This window comes from Camponotus vicinus, unplaced genomic scaffold (assembly GCF_025532165.1).
Source record: "Camponotus vicinus isolate PSW18456_S1 unplaced genomic scaffold, iyCamVici1.0 SCAF_3, whole genome shotgun sequence".
NCBI classification, from domain to species: Eukaryota; Metazoa; Arthropoda; class Insecta; order Hymenoptera; family Formicidae; genus Camponotus; species Camponotus vicinus.
In genome coordinates this window covers 18144449-18168789 of record NW_028141967.1, presented here as the reverse complement: position 1 = coordinate 18168789, position 24341 = coordinate 18144449, and the positions used below count along the sequence as shown (strand labels likewise).

At 34.1% G+C, this 24341-nt stretch overlaps 1 long non-coding RNA gene across 1 annotated transcript in view; it reads right to left on the bottom strand.

The window, feature by feature from the left end:
- Nucleotides 1–1457: 1457 nt before the first annotated feature.
- LOC145969325 (uncharacterized) overlaps nt 1458–24341 on the bottom strand; it is a 253025-nt gene continuing 230141 nt past the window's right edge. The window contains exon 5 of the long non-coding RNA XR_014438041.1: nt 1458–1556. This is a non-coding gene — a long non-coding RNA (uncharacterized LOC145969325). The remainder of the gene's footprint in view (nt 1557–24341) is intronic.

Below are 24341 nucleotides of genomic sequence, written 5' to 3'. Positions count from 1 at the left end.
CATACGAATAAAAAACATGAAAAAATATATAATAAAGAAATTTATTTTCGAAAAAGTCACACCAAAAAAATTTTTAATAAAAATAAAATATCCTCTTTACTTGATATTTTGAACAAAAAAGGAACATTCATAGAGAAAATTAATAGAATTTTTTTACAGGATGAATAAACATTCTGTCCGAGTGGTTGGGTGGGCAAGGCAGAGGATGGAGCGCGCTAGCCAGTTCGGGTCCCGGATGTAATGCGCGAGCGGTTCCCGGGACCCGGACATGTATGGCCTAGGCTGGGCTCGAGGGGTTTTAGTTGGTAGGCCCGACTGACCTTCATTGGTTGGTCGGGAGAGCCCAACATAACCCCGTCCGACGTGAAGGGTCGTGCTTGCCTTAATCGGCCGGCCGACCTGTCGGGCGGAGTATCCATAAGGTGGATTTCCCCTCATTAAAAAAAAAAAAAAAAAAAAAAAAATTCTGTAAATGATAACCAAGAGATTCATTCATATAGAGATCCAAAATTTGAAATTGTGCGAAAGAAAAACATACGAAACGTTCTCTCATTAGTGTTTTGCTAATTTTACGAAATCATTGCGAATCGTACCGTGAAAATACGATATCAATCGTCCTTGTGTAATAATTCCATTTACGTGATACATTTCATCAGAGCATAAATCACTGGTAATTTACGCTGTGATACGAGTGATATAGAATATTAAAATTTCAACTATGAATGTCATTTCGTAATTCATTTCACCCCATATGTTTTAATGTATTCTTTGTAATGTATGATATGTTATTGTTTCATTTTAATTTCTTATGAGAAAAAATATTTAAATATTATTCCTTATGATTATAAACTTTCTTATTTAAAATAAATTGATAAAAAAAAAGTATATTTGATATCTTTACAGAAAAATTAATTTTTATTTCATTTTATTCTATTCACATGAATATATATACATTATAATATACAATATAAAATATTTTGATAATTTTATTACACATATTTATTACACTACTATACATTATACATTACATATGTATATATGATATTAATGATATGTACAATTAGTATTAAGATGATTTATGTCGAATGATATTTTTTATGCATAATAAAAGCGATTGGAACTCGTGCATCAATCAGAATAATGAAATAATGATCTCTTTTGTAAAGAAAGGAAATATTCCTATGAACGAGAGGAAAGCGCGTGATTTAAAGGATATGACGAATTTTACGACGAAGAAAATGCAAACGCGCGGCTTCAGATGCGCCGTTTATTATATCCGCGTCGCGCTGTTGCAATCTTACAATTTATATCTGTAAGTATACCCGCGGTCCAGACACCCGCAGTTATTATCCCATCTCAGGAGGGAAATTCCCGGACGGACATATTAAATTCCTTATAAAACGCTGGATAGACCGTAACAAATGGAAGGACGCGGTCTTTGAACCTGCCGAGAAAAGTCCGTTTCTGCGTTCCAATATTCGCAAGTAGTTTCCCGAGCCTTTTGCCCGCGAATTACATCACCGTCCTCAGGATTTTTCTCAGCCTCGTATCATTATCTGTGGAAATCGAGAAAGAGGAGAATTTGTAGCAATTTTCAAGGGAAAAGTAGTAGTTTTTATAATTAAATTAATTTTTAGAGATTTATTTATATTGATCAGATATTTAAAATATATTGTGACAGAGTTGCTATTATATGACAACATTAATTAGATATGATTTTATAATTATAAATTATAAGATAATCTTGAAATATGTAATAATTTATTTTTCATACTTTTCGAATTTCTAATTATCGAAGATATAAAATTTTATTCCATGTTTTATATAATTAATATTAAGAATTACAGGACTATATTTTTTCAAGCTATGAGTCAATAATAACAATCTAAAGTAATTGTTTTATAATTCACAATGTTTCTTCATTTTAATCGATTCAATATTGGAAATCGAATTCGTTGTTCATCGACGAGTAAAATTCGTGTCGAGCGAGATCATTATGAGAACGATCGTGTCGTTCTACATGTAAATCATTGCGATTACATTCATAGCTCTTGTGAAATTTTCTCCCCTTGCACAGGTGACATCGTGAAACACGTGACAGTTAATCTGGCGGTTGATATAAGACATTTCGAAAGTCCCTTGATGCTCGATCTCAACGGACAAACGAACTACTTGTTGGCGAACGGTCTTTCTCCAACCCTCCGGCAAAGTTTACACCGGATAAACAATAAAAAAAGTTGTTAGAAAGTTCAGATCGCAGGGGAATTGCCTGTGGGATAAACATATTTTCGCGGTTCGTTTATTATTCGGGCGCGGCCGATAATGTCATCATTCCGCTTCTCCCTTTTCTCTCTCGATGTTGCGAATAATGATATTGCAGCATAAATTTAAATATGAAACTTCACACATGTTAAGGATTCTTACTTAAAAGCGCGCACAAATAATGAGTATACATTATATAAATGTGGAACACATAAGATTAAAACTAAAATGAAGATATATTTAAAATAATTATGCGATATTCTTGTTTCATAAATTTTCAACTTTCGAACGAAATAATTATAAAATATAATTAATACAAATTTACACATTTAAAAAAGACATTTTAATTTTAATTGAGAAGTCTAAGCAGTTTGAAAAACACAAAGAAATATATTAATCAGCTAAAAATTCATAAAATTTTGCTGCATATTGCATATTATTAATGATGATATTCATTAAGCAAATTACTTTCCATATGTTATTCGTTATGTAATCATTATCCATCTTGTTGCAGAATATACTTATACATTATTGCGAGTTTATACATACATATATATATTTTTTTTTCAGTTATACGAAAATCAAGTTTGTATTTCTTTTATATATATTTTTTTGCATATGCATATAAAATGCTGTGTTTCCACAACTATGTTGTAAAGACACTACCTTTGTTTTATCGTTTATTTTGTTCGAGAAATCAAATTTTAATTTAACGATAAAGCTAATTTGTATTTTTATTGCATATTTACACCGGATCTTAATGTAAATTTATAAACCAAATATTAAATTCTAAACAAAAATACAAAAAATTTACAAGTATATATGCTTACATATGGTATTATATATGATGACAATATTATATATGTTTACTAGCTTACTTATATATGTTATAATTAATTTAACTGAATTAACTATATAGTTACATTAAATTTGTCAATATGATTGGTTAATCAGTTTCTATTTTTATAATAATATTGCGAAAATAGAATACGTATATAGATACAATGAGAAAAGAGTTCAAAATGACACTAAATAAAATATCAATGAAAATTCCAAATGAAAATTAGCACCTTTGAACATTTTCATCATTTTCAAGGTATATCAGACGCTGTCGAGAAACGCGCTCGTTGTTGAATTCAGAGCCCTCGGCGATCATCGGTAACAATGTACAATCTACGGGGAGGAAAATAAATTCCGACGCGTTCCAAGTGTTGAAAGCTCGAAGCGGAAATTCCGGAGCCAGTCAATTTCGCGTTGTCGCGAGCAACGAGGATCCGCCTATATCTATCATGTCCGGCGTCGGGATAATTAAATTATCGGGACTTGATCTCTTTTCCTCTTCGCGCACTTGCCTCTCTTCTTCTCGCGTTTTCTCGTTCTTCTTCTTTTAAACATCAACGAAATACAGTCGACGCAACTACTCGAACGTGTTTGTCCGAACGTGTCAGTTTTCGAATTGATCAGAGAAGTGCCCTTAGACAGCGTAATGAAACTAATTCCTTGATTGCCGCCTGACGCAATATCCGCTCGTTAACGCCGATTTCTGAATTTCCACGTTCCCAGTATTTTCGATTGAACGCGTAACTACAAATACCGCCGTAAAAATCGACGAGTCATAAATTCATTTTGATCGGCGAGCATCCCCTCACGCAATCGGAAGGTCAAATTGCGAATTAAAAAACATTTGTTTAATTAGAAATTATTTAATCTCTCTCTCTCTCTCTTTTCTCTCTCTTGCAAGATATAAGCAAATATGTTGAAATTTTGTTATGAAAATATAGAATGCAAACTAGCGCACAAGCTATGCTTAATTTTTTTCCCCAGAATATTTACAAGGATTGTTTAAAAAAATGATTTTTATTTAAACTGAACTGCAAAATGATGCAAGTGATGTAAATATTAACATTTAACATAAGGGATAATTTTTAAGTTCTGTCTGTCTAAAAAAGAAACCTGTAAAGGAATTTATAAAGATTAACATTAACATTAACATTTATGAAATTGACACTATCAAATATCAAGACATAAATTAAATTTTTCAACTTTCAATTTTAATTATGCGATAAATAACTAATACCAACAATTATTGATAACTATCGTCGCGATTTACATCGTGGCACTGCAAACTGTTAGATACTCGCTGTGAAACAAAGTTCTAGGATCGAAAGTCGAGTGTAAGCGGCTTGCCGTGGTAACAACTCTCACGCTTCCGGGTAATTAATCAAATCCGGATCCGGCGTGGAAGGTAAACTTCAATGAACGAACGATACGTTGGCGCCCGTGAAAGTATCTTAACCGCATACGGAAACGAGAGTACAATCCGTCTAGACGACGTATTTAGCTCGCTAACTTGCACCAACACGAAATAGGATTTACGTCTGTATATATAATAACATTCGATTGAATAATTAACAATGCGGATACTTTGTTAAATATATGGTATGTTGTTAGTACATATTTTCGTTCCTATTGATCTATTACACATATGTACGTGTTTCAATGAGTCGAATAAAATTTAACTTGTTCGTGAAGATAAATAGAAAAGTAAAATTACGAATTATTTATCAATTTTTAGAATTTTTAACATAAAAAAAAAAATTATTTTAAGCCCTTTGTTTTCGCTTCTTTTAAAGATCAAAATTCGTAAATTATCGATTTTTAGTTATTGCTTGAATTATTGTAAAAATTATTGTAAAACACCGAGAGAAAGATCTCATTTATTTTTTTTTAAACTGATGCAAAATGATGCAGATGATGTGAATATTAACAATGACATTTAACATAAGGGATAATTTTTAAGTTTTGTATCAAAAGAGAAAATAAAAGAATTTATAAAGATACATTAACATTTATAAAATCGAGGTTATCAAACATTAACACATATAAATTAAATTTTTCAATTTTCAATTTATTTATATAAAAAATTTATATGAAATTTACATATAAAAATACAATTTTTAATTACTATAGACACTTGTAAAATTGTCCGAATTCTGTTCAGGAACACATTTTTTTCCATATCGATGTAAGACTGAAATGGTAATATACAATTAAGAACACATACTAAATTTTTAAATTTTAAATTTCGATACATCTTAATTATTTTTGTACGCTTATTTTGTTTATTGCATAAATTCCCATTTTTTTCTATTGTACGCAATACGATATTGGGTATGTTTTAAATTTTTTCAATAAAGTATGAATTCTTATAATCTGTAATAAAAAAAATTAAAAATTCATATCAAGAATTATCAACGCTTTTATTGGATCTAATTACTTTCTTTAAAAAATGCTGGAGAAAACATTTTCAGAGGCGACCTGATTTAATTGGGAGCCCGTGAATAGCGCGCAATCGCGACAATCGAGTGGGCTGCGCGGGATTCTGCCAGTTATTTTTAATTCAATCAATGTCGCGAGATAGTCGTCTGCCACAGTGTACCGCGAATGGTCGCGGAGACGGATTTGAATACGTACATGCCAAATGTCGGGGCGCGCGGGAGAGATACTTGCGGAGGGGCCCTTTCGTCGGCCATCGATCCGTTTGTCCGGTTCACTCGGGATCCCGCGGCAATAAATAAGAGAGACGAGACAAGACGAGCACAGAGTGGGACGACAGTCGCGATGTCGCGCGGAATGCATCGGCTTCTGTCAAACGGATGCAGAGACGAAGACGACGACCATGACGACGACGAGAAGGACGAGGAATCGTTGAATGCACCGAGCAAAATGCGCGCTGATCCCAGTTTAGATTGCATTAAAGCTTTTCCAAAATGAGCTTGGGAATCTGAGGCTTCTTCTCTGTCCCTTTCTATTTCTCCATCTTTGTCCTTTAGGTGGACCTTCTCGACTTGATTACTATAACGTCTACCAAATGCGAATATTGTCACGTAAATTCCGACACCTCTTTCTCTCTCGTGTGTTTTGATTAACTTGAGGCTTCGATGCCAAAAATTTGCAACGTTTGTAGAAATATTTTTTTTTTAATTGAATTGGAATTTTAACGATTTGAGAATCGATGTTTTTTTTATAGCAAAAAAATCGATGTTTTTTTATAGCAAAAATAGTAGAAGTTTTCGACTATCTCTCTTTTTTTACGTGTGAAACCTTCGGATCCGCTGCCTCTGGCAAGAGGGTGCGTGTTATGTCGGATTCTCTTACCGGCTGAAAACTGCATGATGACCTACCTCCTCGCATTAGATGGGGAAGGTTCCAATAATCTTATTCAGATAAGCCGGAATTTTCACGGAAGTTTTCTAAAGACTATCTGTTAGTTTTTTTTTTATGTAAACAACTAAATAAAAAAAGAAAATATTTTATTGAAAATATAAATAGAAGAGAGAGTGAAGAAAATAATATCAAAATTAAAATTATGAAATGAGTTCACGCATTTTGATATTTTCTATATATTTAATTGTGTGTGTGTGTGTTAGCTTTGTGTTTACTTTAAAAAATAATTTAATATCTGATTTCTTCATGACTAATAATTTTTCATAATCATAGTTTGTCAAGATGTTACGAGTTGCAATCTTAAGCATTTATATGTCCAAATCTTCTAAATTACTTCAATTTTAAATAAACTATGGTGAAAAAATTATAGATTATACGCTCGAAAGGTGGTGATATCATATATTTCGTATAAATAATCACTGTTTTATCATATTTTAACATCTGTATTATCAAATAATACAGCAATAATACTGCAATATCAATAATACTGCATGAGCGTCTCCAAGAGATTATCCGAAGACGAGGCGGCAATACACATTTTTAAATGTGAACATTTCCACATTTCCGTCCTCCAAAACATACACACACGATGCGTCAAATCCGACCAGCAACCTCCTCGTGGTGCGCATCGGGTAATGCTAATGCTGGCGGCATAAATGAACAAAAATGTATAATATGGGTAATAAATGTGTAATAAATGTATAATAGGTAACTTTGATATGTCGTAACTCCGCGAAAAAAAATCGTACAAAAAAAATTTTATTTTAAATTCACACATAAAAGTCCATATTTTACGATGATTATCATGAAATTTGCGAAAAAAATTTATTCCACCCCGTGGAATGCGTCAAAGTATGCAATTTTTTGGAGACGTAACACGTCCTTACTTTTGAGGAGATCACGAGAGGGAGGGAGGATAAATTCTAAATCTAACAAATGATTTTCAAAATAGAGGCTTTAAGCTTGAGAATGAAAACAAAATTTTTTAAATACGACCATTTTTTACAGAGTTATACTTATTTGAAGTTATGCGAAAATTTGACATGAAATTACCTATGCGATAATTTTATTGACGAGTGTATATACAATTATAATTATTGACCACGCGATTTTTCGTCGCAGCTCGTGTGAATAACTTTTTGCAAGTGCTAGTTTCGTTCCTTCCGGAGAAATAGCGGCCGGGGGGACTTATCTCGTTTAAGTTTCCTCGGTTACGTGGAATCGCGGATCGCGCCGCTTTGCCTGCCCCGTTCTTATCCTCGAGCGTTTTGAGGGTGAAACTCGTTTCGTCCGCTTATATCCTCGAGAGCAAAATGCCGCGGGGTAGAGGGTGTATCTGTGTGCGCGTATATGTGGGAGGAGGGGGTTGATTTTGGTGGGAGTTACGGGTGCCTGGCGAGCTGCTTGATGTCAGCCGATAGTTCATATGCCGAGTTTCGTATCCTACGTGACCGGTTTGACAAAAGCTGGCTTGAAAATTCAGAGACGCGCGCATTTATTTCGCAGTTCATGCCTTCCACGAGATTGCACCCTTCACACGCGTTTTCCTACGTTTTCCTTCTTCTCGATCTTTTTTACGAAATGGCTCGATTGAATCGGTGTATGGAAATTGAATAGAAATTGGGACGCATTTATTATTTTTTTTTTTGTTATTATCTCTAACCTTTTATATGGAAGCCGTATTTTTAAATATTTTTCGTATCTTTAAATCTTTTATTACGATTCGTTCGTACATAATTTAATTTGTTGCATCACATTTTATTTATTCAGTACAAATATATTTATATTCTATCATTTTGAAAGGGCGAGAATGAATTATAGCGCTTTAAAAAGCGTCACTTCGCGAGGACCATTGTACTTTATCGTTTTGCTGGAGCATCTGTATGCGAGCACAAAGTAATAATCGATTGTCGGTCGGTTTAAATGTCGAAAATTTACGTTCGCTTTACGAGTCGTCTCCCTTTGTCCTTAAAGTGGCGTCCACGCAACAAAACATGGAAGACGAAATGCATACGACCACGAACGCAAAATCCTAAACCCGAAATTTAGAGCCCCAAAAACTATGATTTATCGGGTCTTTAAACTTCCGTTTTTCGTTCCGCCGTACGTTTTACGACAAGAGATTACCAAACGATAAATCCGAATGCACAAAGAAAAATTCGTCGCACACCTCAACATTGTACAGCCCACCTTCTCGAATATCTTGCAAAAAGTATTTAACACGGGATATTGTTTCCAAGAACTTTATACTCATGAAATCTTAAACCTTAAATTCTGAATGAGAAGACGTTGCACATAATTATATCCGCTTATTATTTCTTATTACATATTACATATAAATAAACGTTAGTTTTATTTGATTTAATATAAAATTTGAAGCGAATTTTTTTCTAATGTTTTGTATAAATAACTTGTATCATCTAAATTCCGTCCAGACAAAGATAAAAATATTTAAAACAATTTATAATATATAAAAATATATAATATATAAAAAAATAATATATAATATATATAAAAATAATATTATATATAAAAATAATATATAAAAACATTTATAATATAAATTAATCATCTTTTTGCTATATTCTTATCACATTTTTGCTATATTATAAGATAATGTATTCTAAGAAAAAAAATTTTTTCTCATGAAAAATCTTTGTAAATCTTGGGTATAAAATATTTAAATAAACTGCGCGAATTGTAAATTCTATATATTCTTAATCTATAATCTCGATAATGCAATTCTTTTGAGATCAGTCGGTCTCTTGATCGAGCATTTAAACCAATCGACAGTGGAGTCAAAAACGATCATGACTCTTCGACGAGGCTTCGATCGGAGCAAAATAATATCACCAGTCATCGAAGACAATGGTGCCTCTTATACACGCATCTGACTGTGCCGACGCTGCACAAAGTCATATGTTCTTCCCCGCAAATAAGCAAGCAAGCAAATGCACAAATCTATAGGGTGAGTCTAACTAAATAATCCGGTATCGAGTCTTCAAAACAATAGACGCAGAATCGGTATTTTTGGTTTAAAAAAACATATGTTTTATTTGTAGAGTTACTTTGCGTAAAATTGTCCTTGCATCCTATTAAAAAATTATTTAAAATCATAATGTAATATCTACAAACGTGATCAATATGCAATGCTTATTTTTTTGAGGATTATTTTTACAGGATAGTTTTTACACGTAATGATCTCTTTTTAAAAATATAATTTAACGTTACTTTCATCAAGCATAATAGCGATACATTCGATAAAATTAATATATTCTCGAATTTTTTCTTAAAGCACCCCGTATGTCGAAGGAAGAAAAATAAAAGTGCGGCTGTCTCGCTTGGTTTGACGTAGCGCGTGCACACGTTTGCAACGTGCGTTTCCCACGATGCGACAAAAGGCGCGTATATCATAACGGTACCGTTTTAGTCAAACGCATGTTAGACCAATGCAGCAAAACACTTTCAAGAAGCCGACATGTACGATCCGTAATCTATTGCATGCAAGTAGAAACCGAGTGACAATTAGATGCATAAGATAGACGATCGTTTGCGTGTAGTCTTGTGTGAAATCTTGTTTCTTCCTCCCTTTCTATATCCAGAACTGTCCTGAACGCGATCTATCGGAATAATAGTGATGCAATCATTCCTGTATAATCCAAAGCCGACAAGAAATTTAAAAAAATTGTTTAAATAAATTGCAATGATCTCTCTAGAGCATTATATTTAAGCTGAGAATCTATCATCGTCTCTTTCTCTCTTCTTATGGATATAGAGAAAATTACTTTTTTATTTTTTTGTAATATTCATTACAGTTTTTATCCTTCCTTATAACAATAGACATTATATATTCATAATATATTGTTACGTTTCCAAAAAAGAAATAAATAAAAAAAATGCAATATACACTCACCCGCAAAAAAAGCGGTACACCTAAAATTTGAGAAAATTTCATCAAATTTTAAATGATCATAACTTGGTAAATAATGATGATAAAAATATGTTTAAAAAAACAAAATGAAGGCTGTAATGTCCACTTTAAGAATATTTAAGTGGCAATTATGCTCAGCCATTGTTTTCAAAATGGCGGATAAGGAAGTGAAAGGATGTAAAATTGATTATTAAAGGATCGAGTTTGGGACGGTGCACGGCGTAAATCAGGTAACGCAGCCCAATGAGACCAAATGCTCGTGAAAGTGTGGAGTGTTATCTTTAAAATGTTTTTTTACCGAGCTCGATACGATGATTTTTCGCTGAGTTATTCCGAATTTAATTAAAAACGCTCTTTTTTCTTCTTCAATTTGCAGCTCAGCGAATAATTATCGTATCGAGCTCGGTAAAAAAGCATTGTAAAGGTGATACTCCACACTTTCACATGCATTTCGTCCCATTGGGCTGCGATACCTGATTCACGCCACGCACTGGAGCAAAGCGGGAACCTTTATTTATCGGTTTTGTATGCTTTCATTTATCCGCTATTTTGAAAAAAAATGGTTGCACATAATTTCAATTTAATTTAGGTGTGTGTGTGTGTGTGCTCGTTTGTATACCACAAGGATAAGGACCCCGTGGTTCGTCAGCTCCACAGTATTTAAAGACTCCAAACCCTCCTTGTGGCGTGTGTGTGTGTGTGTGTGTGTGTGTGTGTGTACGGGCGCACGCATGTGTGTATTAATAGTGGGTATGACCTCCTCGTGCGCGTATTACCTCATTCATACGATCAGGCATACTCTGTATTAGTCTTTTTATTTCATCCTGCGTAATTGCATCCCATGCATTTTGAAGAACTCTTTGAAATTCTTGCAGTGACTGAGGTGCAGGTACGTGATTTCGTACTTTCTTGCCGAGATTGTCCCACAAATGCTCAATGGGATTTAAATCCGGACTACTTGCTGGCCAAACAAGTCGATTTATGCCAACTTCATCGAGGAAATCAAACACTCTTCTCGCAGTGTGTGGTCGAGCATTGTCTTGCATAAACAAGAAGTTCTCTCCGATAAAGGGTGCATACGGAACAACATACGGAAGGAGTATGTCTTCCACGTATACATCTGCGTTCATGTTCCTGTCAAAAAAGTGCAAATCTGTATGAGCGTCCGCTGAAATACCTGCCCAAACCATCACAGAGCCTCCATTGTAGCTGTACCTTTCACTTACAGTACAATCTGCAAATCGTTCTCCACGACGACGATAAACTCGTTCTCGTCCATCTGGAGAATAGAGACAAAAACGAGATTCATCGCTAAAGAGTACTTTGCCCCAGTCTGCGTAATTCCAGTCTCTATGCGCAACTGCAAAATTGAGTCGAGCTACGCGATGACGACCTGTAAGAAAAGGTACAGCCGCTGGCCTGCGCGAAAACAGATTTTGTTCCGCTAATCTTCTCCGAACGGTGTCAACGGATACATTGCAATTGTGGACATCCCTTAAATTGTTTCGAATTTGAACAGCTGTTCGATGTCTGTCTCTTAATGAATTTAAAACAATAAATCGGTCATCGTTTTCATTGGTACGTCGAGGGCGCCCAGAACCAGGCCTCCTCTTGAAAGAATTGGTGTCTAAGTACCTGGCATAAGCACGTTGCACAGTTGACACTGACAGATCAAGTGCCTCAGCAACGTATCTTCGACTTCTGCCATCTTCAATTAAAGCAACAACTTGAGCAGCTTTTTCTGGAGTTATCGTTGCCATAATCGAGAAGTAATTTCGAGAAGAAGTAATTAATTATGGTTTCAATAGATGAAGTCGCAAGGAGCAACGCGTCTAGAGAGCTAGCAAATCAATCGCATAACTTGTACTTTAGTCTTTCAATGTACCTGGCATAAGCACGTCTCAAACGGAAAAAACATTGAAAGACTATAGTACAAGTTATGCGATTGATTTGCTAGCTCTCTAGACGCGTTGCTCCTTGCGACTTCATCTATTGAAACCATAATTAATTACTTCTTCTCGAAATTACTTCTCGATTATGGCAACGATAACTCCAGAAAAAGCTGCTCAAGTTGTTGCTTTAATTGAAGATGGCAGAAGTCGAAGATACGTTGCTGAGGCACTTGATCTGTCAGTGTCAACTGTGCAACGTGCTTATGCCAGGTACTTAGACACCAATTCTTTCAAGAGGAGGCCTGGTTCTGGGACGCTCATACAGATTTGCACTTTTTTGACAGGAACATGAACGCAGATGTATACGTGGAAGACATACTCCTTCCGTATGTTGTTCCGTATGCACCCTTTATCGGAGAGAACTTCTTGTTTATGCAAGACAATGCTCGACCACACACTGCGAGAAGAGTGTTTGATTTCCTCGATGAAGTTGGCATAAATCGACTTGTTTGGCCAGCAAGTAGTCCGGATTTAAATCCCATTGAGCATTTGTGGGACAATCTCGGCAAGAAAGTACGAAATCACGTACCTGCACCTCAGTCACTGCAAGAACTTCAAAGAGTTCTTCAAAATGCATGGGATGCAATTACGCAGGATGAAATAAAAAGACTAATACAGAGTATGCCTGATCGTATGAATGAGGTAATACGCGCACGAGGAGGTCATACCCACTATTAATACACACATGCGTGCGCCCGTACACACACACACACACACACACACACACACACACACACACACACACACACGCCACAAGGAGGGTTTGGAGTCTTTAAATACTGTGGAGCTGACGAACCACGGGGTCCTTATCCTTGTGGTATACAAACGAGCACACACACACACACACCTAAATTAAATTGAAATTATGTGCAACCATTTTTTTTCAAAATAGCGGATAAATGAAAGCATACAAAACCGATAAATAAAGGTTCCCGCTTTGCTCCAGTGCGTGGCGTGAATCAGGTATCGCAGCCCAATGGGACGAAATGCATGTGAAAGTGTGGAGTATCACCTTTACAATGCTTTTTTACCAAGCTCGATACGATAATTATTCGCTGAGCTGCAAATTGAAGAAGAAAAAAGAGCGTTTTTAATTAAATTCGGAATAACTCAGCGAAAAATCATCGTATCGAGCTCGGTAAAAAAACATTTTAAAGATAACACTCCACACTTTCACGAGCATTTGGTCTCATTGGGCTGCGTTACCTGATTTACGCCGTGCACCGTCCCAAACTCGATCCTTTAATAATCAATTTTACATCCTTTCACTTCCTTATCCGCCATTTTGAAAACAATGGCTGAGCATAATTGCCACTTAAATATTCTTAAAGTGGACATTACAGCCTTCATTTTGTTTTTTTAAACATATTTTTATCATCATTATTTACCAAGTTATGATCATTTAAAATTTGATGAAATTTTCTCAAATTTTAGGTGTACCGCTTTTTTTGCGGGTGAGTGTATATATATATATATAATCTTATATCTGTATTATACTATTAATTTTCTTGATAAAGATAGAGAAGACTGTCAGAGCTTATTCTTTTCTCTGCTTATTCCTCACATTGTTTGTTTCTTCTCCCTTCTTTTTCCACTCCTATTATCCCTCACCGTCTTTCCTTTTCTCCGTCTATCTTCCTACTTCTCGCTATCTTTCTGCTTCTCCCTTTTCGCGGCGCGACGATGTGTGTGGTCCGTCGTGGCAGCCGCCAGGGTCGACTCGCTAATAACACTCCCGGCCCTTCCGGTCCTTCGTTCTTCCTCCCTTCCCCTCGTCCTTCGCGCCCCCACCCAGTCGCGGTGCCGCCGAGGGAAAAGGGTAAAAAGATATCGAAGATCCAAGACCGCGATCCGCAAATTGTCTTCTATGAATGCCTCAACGTCCCCGTTGGCCCTAAGCCCCATCCACTTCGGCCCCCTCCCACCTCTTTTCGTGCGAACATCACTCGTCATCTGCGATCATCTTCGGTAACCTTCTGCAGGATAAAAAAGTTATCTCTCTTTTCTTTTCGCGTGCGTGCGAAGCGTAAAGCGTGAAATTATTGCTTGACATTTCATATGCAAAACGATCATCTACGATTTTTTCACGGATCATAATCAAAATTTTTATTATTCGGATTTTAAAACGAATATAATTTCAACAAATCCAAATCTCGATGCTATAAATACAAACATGATTTACAGGGATCTTCAAAAAGTCCCGGAACGCTAAAATATCTCGAAAACGATCAACTATAATGAAAAATATGTAAGGAACAAAGTTGTAGGACTAAATAAAATGTACCTAATCATGATAAGAATTTTACCTTGAATGAAGTACTCAAAGTCATGTGAAGGTCAAGTTGATTTTTTTAAAAGGAACTCTCCATTTTTATTGCATATTCGTATAGCTTATCTCGAGAGCTTTCCAAAACACTATAATTAAGTTAGTTTTCATTAAGTACTTTCCGAGTTATAAGGCTTGAAATCGTTTCTTAATTTTACATAAACCGTAAAATATATTGTAAAATATTCATTTTTCGATTATCTTACCTTAATACTTTTATGTAGAAAATAATGAGAGTAATCAATTGGTAAAGAAAACATACAGTTGTTTTTAAGAAAAAATAAGGAATAATTAATTGCAAATTACATATTTTTTCTTAAAAACAACTATGTTTTTTCTTTACATCAATTGATTACTCTCATTATTTTGTACATAAAAGTATTAAGGTAAGATAATCGAAAAATGAATATTTTACAAGATATTTTACGGTTTATGTAAAATTAAGAAACGATTTCAAGCCTCATAACTCGAAAAGTACTCAATGAAAAAACACTTAATTATAGTGTTTTGGAAAGCTCTTGAAATAAGCTATAAGAATATGTAATAAAAAATGGGGAGTTCCGTTTAAAAAAATCAACGACTTTCATATGACCTTGAGTACTTCATCCAAGGTCAAATTCTTATCATGATTAGGTACATTTTATTTAGTCCTACAACTTTGTTTCTTAGATATTTTTCATTATAGTTGATTGTTTTCGAGATATTTTAGCGTTCCGGGACTTTTTGAAGACCCTGTATATGACTTTATATATATAATTATTTTTTATATACAGTTTTCCATATCTGGTTAGAATATGTGAAAAGTAAAGAAATTTTTCTTGGATTCATAAATAAAATTTACTATTTAACATATGTTTAACAAAATTCTAACTTTATTACATAAGACTAATATTGGCGACAATTCATTAATACAATAGATATAAATTTTGATAAATTTAATATATCTCAGTGATAAAAACAAGTAGCACATTTTTTCTTATAATTAATTTTTATTAGATTGATGAATTTTAATCAAATTTTGCTTTAATTTCAATTAATTATATAATTAGTAAGGAAATTTAATACTATCCAAACATAAAAATTTATAATATTAATAATAATATTAATTTATAATATTAAAGTATTATCCTTGCGTGTGTGGCATAAATTTTAAGAGACACGAATCTATAAAAAAAGTGCTAAATTATTGTAAATTATAATATTTTATTGAATTTTCTGAGATTTGCAGATCAAAAAAAGTGAAAATCTCTATACTTTTATATTATTCTAATTCCATTGAGTGCAAATTTCTTGCAATAATTATCATATATTATTGTAATTTTCTAGTTTCTTAACTCATAAAGAAACGAGGTTCTGAAAAGCACGAGCATTATCAATCAATCCATATCCATTTTTCCTGCAATTACGCATCGATCGAAAAATAAATCGGAATATATGGTAGAAATTCATAGAAACTCATAGAACTCGGTTGCACATCACATTACTTTGATGTTTCCATCTCGATTGACATCGATGCGGAATAAAGACATAAAACGTAATAGGCATTCGTGAGGGGAGTACGTAATGATCAGACATGTGTCTTCACATAGGTGCTCACGATAGGGATCTTACAAAAATTGTGATTATTAATTCTGGACAAAAAAACACACATTAAACATTTCTAATATCTTATTTTAATTATATTTATACGAATGTATAGCAATTACTAAAATGCAATAAATAAATAGAAATCGAACTGATTGAACTAATTGAATTATTGGAATAATATTTCAATATAACTTCAAAAGAATCTCATTGGTTTTATATTATATATAAATTATTTTTTTCAATTAATATAAAATTCTAATTTTAATTGCGTAATGCAATTAAAAATATTAAATAGTAAGATTCTATTCCTATCTTACATACTTAATTTTACTAAATTTACAATGTTTACAATCAATTATTGCTAATTAATATTGTTTAACATCAAACATGTAATTATTATTTATATGCATATTGTTCAAGTAATATTAAAACTATAAACCTCAATAATACCCGATATTCCGAATTGTTAAAAAAAATCTATTTATTATTGTTAATATTTAATCAATCTATTTTTAAATGGTTTTTAATTAATTTAATAAAAATCCTATTGATGATGTAAAAATATTTTTAAAAAACAACTTGAAATTAAAGAGAAAAAAAATCTGATTTGCAAAATTTACATGCCGAATTTCTCGATTAATCGGACTCATTTATTTATTAACCGCTATATTTTGTTCAAACTCGATGCAAAGCATCTCATCTTCCTTACGTAATTGCACTAAGGTGTCTTCAAACTGTATACGCTCTTCGCATAATTTTTTTTTTAATTCTTAAAAGCTTATCTATCTAAAAAAAGATAAAAAAATTAAGACATTATGATCGAGCATAAAACATGCATGCAAAACAGTTTGTTGGGCAATCGAATATTCATTCAAACAATATTATTTCTTGAACAGCTTCGAAATAATACTGTGAATATTAAAGCTTATAACATGAAAAATAATAATCGAATGTAAAATTAGTTTTGAATAGTTTTTCTCTATTTAAAAAAATATATTAAAATAAATTTCTTAAAAATATGATTAAAAATTAATAGATTATTATATATACTTATTTCACATAAAATTAACTATATATCAATGTGAATAATAAATAATGTAGGTGTCTATAACCTATGAAAATGATAGAATATAATAAGGGCGAGCTCACTCTGATTCCAAAATGCGTAACGTGCGTCGGTTTGATCCAACATTATTTTTAATGTAAATTTTACAATTATTTTATTACAAAAAAATTCCCTCGTATTGTTTTAAAACTTATGTAAAACTAAGAAAAAATACAAGAAAAAAGTATTCTATAAAAAAAACATATTTATATGAAATATATTTTACATGAATTTTGCCAAATTATAATGGCGTTAATTTTTAATTTTTATTACGTCAACTGTTGAAAAAAAAACGGGCAGACATAGGCAATGAAAAGGGAATGATACATTTGGAAAGGACAGAGGCAGAGTGCCATCTCCGAAGAAATGTAAAAGGAACCGAAAACAGGTTCCTACATTCTAAGAGAACGGCGTGATTCGACTTCATGGGCAGCATTGATCCTTCGGATCCGGGAGCCGAATACGAAAGGGCCAGCCCTTATAATGAAGCGATAGAATGCGAAAAATTTTCAAGGAGACGACAAGCTCGTACTTCATGATGAATTATAAAAAAAACGGTCATCATTCAGATAAGAAAAAAAAATAGTTATGTATAAATATATAATAAAGCTTTTAAAAGGACTATTAAGGAGGATTAATAATTCTTTTGATTGTTCGCGCAATCCTTAATACATCTGAGAAGATCGATTTCTCGGATTTAACAAATTTTTCTGTTTTCAAGAATGTTAAAATATAAAACATATTTAGCTTATTTGCATTATATGTTTATGATACCAACACATACATCTCTAGCCAAATGTTACATGTATGAAACCACGAGCGGTGCCGGGCGTTCGTTTGTCAAGCTATACCGCAAAACCACAGGGTGACGCAGAAAATTTTCGGTGAAGAGTATTACTAAGTAATTTGTTTTTTCTTCATTCTCACATGGTGAGAGAGAGAGAGGAGACAGAAAAGAGTGGGAGATGGTCCGCGTTGTGCAACCCACCGTAATATAACCTCATCCATTCTCTTGGCGCGAAAGAAACTTGCGCTCTTTCTCTCTCTCTCTCTCTTGAAAGATGACCGTCAAGCAGATCCTTTTCCTCATCCCTTCACTCCTTTCCCTTCGCGGCCACCGACGACGACGAGTAGGTAATTAAAGCGGACAATGTCTTGCACGCGGAATTAGGGATTCACAGAACCCCCCGCGTAGCGAGAAATGCAAACGCTCGTAAGCTAATTCTTTTATAACTCTAATGACATTAATATTTCAATTTCATTTTTTTCAATTAGGAAATTATTTATATATTATGCATATTTTGTGAATTATACATATGATGACTATCTTGATTAATAGTACCAATTTCATTAATATCAGCAAAATTTCTTTTGCCTATGGTTTTTTCACTTGCAATCTTGTTGAAATATTTTCTCCCATTAATTTTAAAACAATACACGTATCAAAATTCTCAATAATACGAATTTAGCGCATCAAACTATTTTGTTGTATTTTCTAAAATGTTTTCTTCGTGTTAAAATAAAAATGTTAGTGTCTCTTTTGATGCCATGCTATTGCGGAGAGGCTAAAGTAAATTTCATTTAAAAGCGTCCGTTTAAAGGCGCAAAGCAAGATAAAAAAATGCTTACACTTGGACGCTCGCGAAGTTAGAAGCTTGCTGATATTTTTGCACGCAACGTCGAAAGCGGTTAAAGAATATCGCGCGTAGCCTGGAGGGTAACTACGGGAACTCTATTGCAGGGTGCAACCTTTGTTACCATTATTTTTTTTTACTGATTTTTGTTAACGCTCTTTTTTCCGTACTTGTCTTTATTCTTCTTCGTTTACCTTATTCTTTCGCGTAAGATTGTTCACAATCTTTCGAAGATTTTGTCAATTTTGTCAAATTTCTTAGCTTCGCTTCGTTTTATAAAGAAAATTTTATTAAAGGCTAAATATGTTTTTTTTGACTGCTCATTAATTAATTTTATATATCTTATTTATAAATTATAAGATCAAAATAATTTCGGATTATTTTTTCTCTTTTTTTTATTATTCTTTTGTATTACAAGTATTTTTTGAAAAGTGAGAAAAATTTTATTTATATTTTTATTAATTTTTTATTTATATATTGAAAGCTAAATATATTTTTTCTTTTGATTTCTCATTAATTAATTTTACATATCTAAATTATTTATGAATTATAGGATCAAAATAGTTTCGGATTATTTTCTCTTTTTATTATTCTTCTATATTACAAGTATTTTTTGAAAAGTGAGAAAAATTTTATTTGTATTTTCATGAATATTTTATAAAAATTTTTTACACATGTTTTTATTTAAAATAGAATATCTTCTATTGAATGATGTTTTTTTAATTATTTTTATCGGGACAAGTATGTAAAAAAGTTGATAGGGTTCAAGACTACCCATCTTATTCAGTGTATCGCTAAAAAAAGAAAAAGAGCTTATCGAGCGATTGGTAATGCAGCGCGGATAAATCGCGATAGAACTCAAAAACAGCAAAGTCACGCTTTACTAGTAAATCTCTCGTTACTATTAGAGATTGGCCATTAAGATCCGAGCGTCCTGAACGACGTCGCCTCTTGCATTTAGATCGGAATCGTTCAAGCTTGTGGAATATTTCGAAGAAAATAGACTCGTTCGAAAAGAAGATGAAATTCCTCCACTTCTTGAAAAGAGAGGAGAGAAGCAAGTAATATCTATATCTGATATTAGATTATTGAATAATGGATGTTGCGTTAAAAGACTTATGTAGCAAAAATTACTCGTTCGATTAATAGAGAATTTTAAAAAGTTTTATTCGCTTATTTCGTAATTTTATTCTATATGTTTTAAATCTATATCTCTTGTAATGCTTCATTTTTTTCGAGACAACTCTTTCAACAAAGTGATAAGTTCTTATAATACGCATTAAGCAGCTCACAAGGTATATCACGATCCGCTTTTGAGAGTGCAAGGGTTAAAGCCTCGCGTCTCTCCTTTTACCTTGGGCCGACGCGTCGAGATATTTCGGCTACACGTGCACGCTCGCGAGATATACGAGAGACCGGCCTTATAACCCTTCGCACACCGTATGGAAGAGTGATTGGGAATGTCGCCGCGGAATCTCGTTTGCGTGCGCGAAACGCGCTTCCCAGGGAGGACCCGTTTCGCGGAACGAATTTGATTTAACTCGGTCCTGGCCCGCGCTTTATGGGTCCCGGCGAGCTTTCGAGGATAAAGCCGGATAAGGGAGCGAGCGCGCAATGGCGCATCTGCGCGTTTCGCAGCCTTACCTATTCGTCGATACCGATTTAAAAAACTAAAATTCAGATTCTATGTTTTTTTTTTAATAAATGTTCTCACGAGATATATTGAAATAAATATATAATGTAATGTCACATTGCGTATAACGAAAATTAATCAAGGGATATTCGTATAGAAAAATATATGAATAAATATAACACATTAGCAATATAATATTGTGCAAAAAATATAGAATTTTTTATTTTTTATTTATTTCTTAAAATTAAATATTATTCATAAAATGTGCATTTGAAAGAAAATATCTTCTGAATAAATTCTAAAAATATAATACATACTAATTTAATAGACAGAAAGAAAGAGGCTGATTAAATAACAATATCAAATAAAAATTCTGTATCCACACACATAGAATTAATACGCCACTGCTCGTGCGTATCGTCTGGGACGGGGTGGTGGTCGCTCGATGATGCTTCTTAATGCGAATTCTCGCTGTCCTCGGTAGGACTACCGTCGCCAACGAAATAACGCTGTAATGGAATGGCGGGGAAAAAATAATAAAAAAGAAAAACGGCTGGTTTCTTCTCGCTTATCTCGCAGTCCGCGCGTTCCGATAACTCGTCGGCCAATTCATTACGCGCGTTGGCCCTTTGATGTCGGGAATCGTGTAGAACAGAACTTGCATTTTTTGCTTGCACTTGGCTTTTTTCGGGACATGAATTTGCCGCTACAAATGCAGACTTGTGTTCTCGATCGCGGAATTGTTGCTTTAATTCTCCAACACTGACAATGAGTTGCGATTCTTGGGAAATAAAGTGTTCAGCTAGATATACATATATATGTATAAAATCTCTATCTACAGAAAGAGATTAAATTGAATTTAAATAATTCTTCTCAGAAATATGTTTCTGAATTAAAAATATTGAGAATAATGATTGTTACAACATCTTTGAACAAGGGGAATACAAAAACTATGTCAAAACTATATTTAATGTCAGCACGAAGGATTTTGAGTATAGTATGTATATTGAGCATCTCATTTTTAACAGAGGATAAAAATATTGCAATTTTTTAAAAACGTATTGCGAACAAAGTATAGCGAATTAAAATTTAATAATGATAAAAAGGGTAACAAAGTAAGATTTAATGATAGTGAAACATCGTAAAACACAAAAATTCTCAAATGTCGCGCTATATTTTATCCATTATAGCTGCGGAATTTAATTTTCCTCACATAGCGATGATAAACGACGTTGCATTGCCTTAGATATAAACGAAGCCGCGATACGATTAACTTTACCGACAATTTCGCCAATTGCAAGCTTCGGTGAGCTAATAACAGGACGCGTCGCTTTAATGTACACGCTTGGTACGCGCAAAATGCCGCGCTCATAAACATTCGGACGGCTCGTTTTGCTCGTTTAATGTCGACAAAAACTTGTCAGAAAATATCCAATACGCGACCCAAGGCTCCAAGCAACATGGTGCTCACGAGATGCGCTTCGTTCTTTTTTTCATCTCTTTATCTCTTTGCACGTTTTCTATCTCTTTACAGCTTCTTCGTTCTTATCGTCTTTAGTCTTTAATCTCTTTTTAATATTGTTTTATTTATTACATAAGTGTAACAAGTTTCATTTAAGTGTTTTTATATCTCTACATATGTATAAGTCTGGTTGATATTTAATATTTTATAATTTGCGATAAATATGTGCAAAATTCTCTTTCACCTCTTTTTGAAAAAATAATTCTAAGGTACACCTATTTATATCAAGCGCTAAAAAGATTATTAATAATTAACATCTCTCGTCTCCTCTTATTTTCTCTTTTGCTTTTTTGTCTCGTTTGTGCAAAATGCACATCGTGCGTGATACCAGAACATCGTCGCGACGCCGTTTAAACAGCGACCGAGCGCGTATTAATGGCCGCAGAGCTCGCGCGCGGCGAGCTGTTTTTACCATCCGTAACATCGTATGCACCCGGCGAGATGCATACGCTATGTGCAGCCTCCGGGTCCGCGTTGCAACTTCATTCCCGTCATTAAGCCGCGTCGCCTTTTTATTTTGTGCCCGTTATTTCGCGTCCCACAGCCGGTTTTCGCGCGCAGAAATCTTCGGTGTGTAAATAGACGACCATTTCGATCGTTTAATTAGAGCGCGGTGTTAACCGTATATTGTACCGATAGAAGTAATGGCTCGGTTAAACATGCGAGATATTCGACGATTATCTTTTGTATTGTCATTTTTATCAATCGATGTCTTAAATATATGCTAATTACATAATGTGGAATTATCAGTTAATTTATAATTTACTGATAATTTTGTTAATTTTATAATTAACTGTCAATTAATTGATAATTTAATTCCTACCGTTATAATTAAATCGTTATGATTTAAAAAAGAAAAAATTTTCTCTGCTAAAATAAGAGCTTAGTTTTATTTATATATGTTATTATTATATTTCAGGTTATATTTTATATGTTCCCCGGATGTTATGCGAAAGCGGTTCCTGGGGAGCCGTCGCTTGAACGTTAGGATGCCACCGGTGAGGTTTAGCGGGTAGTCAGGTCTGGTGGATGCATTCAGCCTGGAGTCCCGCACTACCCGGACCTCTTCGAAGGGGAAGGGTGTCCGTAAAGACTGGGATTCCTCATCGACAAAAAAAAAAAGGTATATTTTATATGTATGTATATGTGTATATATGTATAAAATATATATTATACACATATATATGTATGTGTGTATAAAATATATATTTTTTTGCATCGATATCTTTATATGGTGATAATCAATTGAAATTGCATTATATTCTCGGTTGCTTGCGTGCGAAAACGTATTTTATCTGTGCAGTATTGATATTTTTATAATGATATCTTTATAAAGAGCTATTTTGTGATTATATATCTCAATATATTTGAAGGTACATCGAAAGTCATGTTCTCGAATGTGAAGATACGCGTGCAAACGCATATTTTATGTGTCAGGCATCATAATATTTTGTCATCAATACGTTTATATTGGATGCACAAACGCGCGGGATCGCATCTCCGATACTTGGCATTGCGTCAAAAGCGAGGTCCTCGGTCGTTCGTTTGCGAACATGTATTCGGACCCCCTCCTTGAGCAGAGAACGACCCGAGGAGGTCACGCACGTGACACACGCGGGCGCGCGAACACGTGGTGGTCTCTGCCAATGGCCATGCGATATTTCATAATTAGCTTTGAAGCCCATGCGTACCCGAGTGCGTGCACGCAAGGTGCGCTTGCACATCCTTCCCATGCCACGATATTGTGCCCACACATCGCCGATTAAATGCCGTATTAATTGCGAGGCCCGTCGTATTTCAGACCCAGATGGAGACGAATTCTGCGGAGAGCCTTCTCTCCAAAAGAAGTTACATGGACCAAATAAAAAACCAAGGCGCGAAAATATTAGCGTTCAGTTCTCAGTAAATAGATAATAAATAATTTTCGAGGACGAAGGAGAGGGCAAGCTTTTGCCATTTTGGTGTTCAATTCACGTCGAGTTTATATCTTGCGAATACTGGAATATCCGTCATAAATTGTCGGCGCGTATAACTCCATCGATTTCGTTGTCGATCCGACTGCCGTAGGCCCGAACTATGCATCTACGCACGTGCTGGATACAGTCGAACGCGCACAGGCTCTCATAAAGCAACGCCACGTGTGATCGATCGTCCGTCTTGTT